Genomic DNA, 3,939 nt, shown 5'->3' with positions numbered 1-3,939 from the left:
CCCTTTCCCACCCCCCCTTCTCTCTCTGAATTGCTCCACACTTTTTCTCACAGGGGAACTCAGGTCACCTTCCCAGAACACTGCCATGGATGGTGTTCTTATCAATGCTTTTTGAGGCCAGCAGCCCAAGTGCTCTAAAGGCCACAAGCCCGGGGCCTTTTGCTCACTCCAAACTCTGTAATGGTCATAGAGTCAAAGTTACTTGCTTTCTTTTTGATCGAGGATTTTCCTGAGGTGGTCTCTTCTGAGTCCCAGGCCGGTGTTACAGAATGTTAGAGATCCCTGAAGATAAAATAATTGGGGGTTTCCACACCCCCTTTAGGGTGTCATGGGAATCTGAGGAGGGTCCTCTGGTCTGCACAAGGGGAAGGACTTCCTCCTCGCTAGCAGGAATGCCGCAGGTTAAGGACCTGCCCTCTGCTCTCTCCCTGTGCAGGAAAAATCTGCTGGCTGTGCTTGTCACACTGTGATTCCTGGTCACATTTTACCTGAAAACTAGATCTTACTGCTGGGGAGAAGGACAAAGTTTGAATAATGGTTTCAGTACCTTCAGATGGTTGATAAAGAAAACAGGCCCAGAAAGAGAAAAATGATTTGCCTGAAGTCCTGAGGCAAAGAAGGAGGAACAGAGGCTCATCTTTTCAGTTTCTCCTTGGGGCTGCACAATTGGTCTCTCTGGCTACGCTGGTCACAGAGGATCTAAAAGCCAATGGCTCAGCGCAGGGAGAGAAGGATAAGGAAAAGGACAATATACAAGAGCTGAAGGTCTGGGCGTGCCCTCTGTGCCTTGTGCACCTGCTGCTGGCTCAGCCCCGCAATGGGAGGTCATAGCAAATCCACATTCTGCTCAGGGCTCTGTCGCTGGCCCCACCTTTAGGAGCCTGAGCCTCACCTTCCCCTTCCAGAAGACACCTGAGGACAGTCACTCACGTACCAGCATCTCTTCCTGCTCCTCTGATTTTCTGGCTAAGAAATAACTCTCAACTGACTATTTGCATTGTAACTGAGGCTTCAGTGAAGTTATAGATGGGAGCATTTTCTTCCTAACACAAGATGACAAAAGGTTATAATGTTCCAATGGCTCCAACCCGCTGGGCTGTGGAGCAAAGAAAGATGGGAAGTCAGTCTCCAGACACGGGGTACAAGTTACCCTCCACCAGGGCTTTCCAGAGAGTTGGAACCAATGGGAGGATGGGTAGATAGATGGATGGAGATTGCCTATAGCAAACTGACTCTGGACTCACAGAGCTACAGAGAATATCTCACCACATGCCAGCCACGGCGAGACTGAGGAAAGATGGAGGGGAAGTTCAGTCTGAGTCCTGGGCAGAAGAATTCTCAGAAGTGTGAAAGTCCCCTAGTGACAAAAGCCTTCTTGGAAAAGAAAACCTGGAGTGGGCAGAGGGGAGGAGCTGAGGGCTTGCTGCTGAATCCACAGCTCCAAGGGGTCTGCAGGGAGCAGGTTCCAGAAGGATTTACTCACAAATGCTGTGCAGATGCGATAGACTTTCAGACTCACTTCCTCCGCTGAAGAAGGTGTCCTCACACGGCCTCCTCACCACCTTTAACCTCTTGAATCTGATTTCACACTTTCACTTCCTCCCTTCCCCCGCCTTTTCACTTCTAATGTCATTCTGCCAGTGCATTCCCTGCAAAAAAAATTACACATTTATTTTTTCAGTGATGACGAGGCTAAAATGACCGAAAACCATCGAAAGCAGTTTTAAAACTCAAAGCTATTGATGCACCAGTGAAATGATATTAATTTAACAGATTCTAGAGTCGGGCATTGCCTTTCTTTGTCATGGGAATAAAAGGTTATCTTTCCTTTTTTAAAAAAAAAATGGTTTAATCAGCATTCTTTTATGATGTCTATGGGTTATTTCCTTTCTGTGACGATAGAATGTTTATTTTTACAATCACTCCAGAAATTAAGGAATGTCTACACCATTTTTACAGCTCAGTGCATATACTCGTGCTGCAAGTTTCATTTCTGCTCTGTCTAGCTGAGGAAGACAGACATACTGTACTGCCCGATATACTGCACTGGTGGAAGGTAATAGGGTAGTGTTCCAAGGTTCTTGGTATACTAAACAAAGAATTGAGCCAGACTCTCAAAATGAGTGACATGAGTAAGACTTATTGAAAGCAAAAGAAACAACAGAATACTCCATAGGGTAGGAACAGGCCAATGAAAACAGCACATGGCAGGGTAGGGACAGGTACTGGGTCTCTTACGCTCCTGGGTTTATGGAGGATCTATAACTGGAACGGACAGCAGTCATGGCCCAGCAGGGTACATGGACTGGACCCACCTATCAGGAGAGGTAGTTTTTTTGTTATTATTAAGTTTATTGGTACATTTTAAGTATACAGTATAGTTACATTCATCATTGGGATCTTGTACCTTTACAGGATGTATCCTGGTTGTTATTTTTCCCCATTTCCCCATCTCTCTCTTTCACCCCGTCCACCCCTCCAATTTACAAAGACATTGTTTCCATGTTTTTTCTTTTCACATATTTTTTATTTTCCCTTTTTCCCCTTTTATCTACCCCTCCCACTTCCTCTGCTCTTTTAGACCTTTTCTTCCTATTACACAATATCAATTATGCATTTTGATCCTTATTTACATTTTAGTTTTTCACACCAAAGAAACATTCAATATTTACACATGTGTGTAAATTATTAATTTCACTTGAGTATGACCTCAATGTGCACTTGCCAGTGCATTCCCTGAAAAAAAGATTACTATAAATGACCCTATAAATGACTCAGCTATAAATGACTCTAGTTTCTCATTCTTTACGGCTAAGTAGTACTCCCAAGAGAGGTAGTTTTGACCATGCAAGGCTTTTAGAGGAAGGGTCATGACCCCAAAGCCCACTGGGATGGGCGGGGAAATACAAACCCCAGTGGAAATGAGGCTAGATGTACACCAGGGTCATGGACTTATGGTTCTGTGTGTGTCTTGGGACCTTGGTAGGACATGCTGACCTTTATCTACTGTTTTCCTGATGTTCGGACTTAGTCATCCTTGCTCTGTCCGGTTTCTCAGCTTTTTCTCCCATGGCTTTCCACTGTTTGGTTATCTCTGCTCCACCTCCTACCTCAGTGCCCAAGGGTCTTGCTGCCAGGACCTTGTAGGGTTGGCATAACGTGTGGCTACTCTAGTCTCGCATATAAAAGGGTGCGCTATCTACACATAAGAAGCACGAATGCACCTCTCCCCTCAGGCTGTAAATCAACTCTAGATCATTTACAAGGATGTAAATGCAATATAAAATAGTTGTTATATTAAATTGTTTAGGAAATACTTGCAACAAAATCCATCTGTGTACGCTCAGGGAGCATACAATTCTCTAAAATGCTTTTAGTTTACATTTGGTTGAATCCCTGGGTGCAGAACCCTCAGACGCAGCAAATCACATGTATATGCAATTTGATTGCTGTTGTTTATGATACTGCAAGGCCGTAAGAGGGCGGGATAATCAGGAGGATGACCTGTTCTACTCTCATGTGCACCGTGTTAGAACTGCCAAAAACCCCTGAGTTGTTTTCAGGGCTCACGGTTTAAAATTAACCTGGCGACATTCTCTCATGTCTGCTGGATCTCGCGTTCGCTCATCTCACGGAAGGGTGATGTGGGGTCTGCTGCACCAGGAAAGGTCCACAAGAGCAAAGGCAAGCATTTGGGGGAACGCGGGGCATGAGCGGGGCCAACAGTGCTGAGTGAGAGAGCCAGGCCGATGGTGCCCGCTTTCAATCTCAGCACTCGGGAGACTGGGCAGCAGGGTGTTAAATGCAAGCTCCACCTGAGCATCTCGGTGGCCTAGGGAGACCCTTGCTTAAAAGTGGGCTGCAAATGTAGCTCAGTGGTAGAAGGACCCTGAATTTAATCCTCAGTGTTACAATAAACAAACAAACATATATACATAT

General features: G+C 45.3%; 1 long non-coding RNA gene across 2 annotated transcripts in view; it reads right to left on the bottom strand.

The window, feature by feature from the left end:
• The window catches only part of LOC104874658, a 29,339-nt gene that overhangs the window by 23,213 nt on the left and 2,187 nt on the right, over positions 1-3,939 (bottom strand). The window contains exon 2 of one of the 2 annotated variants that reach the window (XR_004515328.1): positions 1,484-1,649. This is a non-coding gene — a long non-coding RNA (uncharacterized LOC104874658). The remainder of the gene's footprint in view (positions 1-1,483; positions 1,650-3,939) is intronic. The other variant, XR_004515327.1, reaches the window with a different exon arrangement.

Source organism: Fukomys damarensis, unplaced genomic scaffold (assembly GCF_012274545.1).
Source record: "Fukomys damarensis isolate Sample0158 unplaced genomic scaffold, DMR_v1.0_HiC HiC_scaffold_35, whole genome shotgun sequence".
NCBI lineage: Eukaryota > Metazoa > Chordata > Mammalia > Rodentia > Bathyergidae > Fukomys > Fukomys damarensis.
The sequence above is the reverse complement of the archived record's forward strand: the minus strand, read 5'-3'. Positions and strand labels throughout refer to the sequence as shown.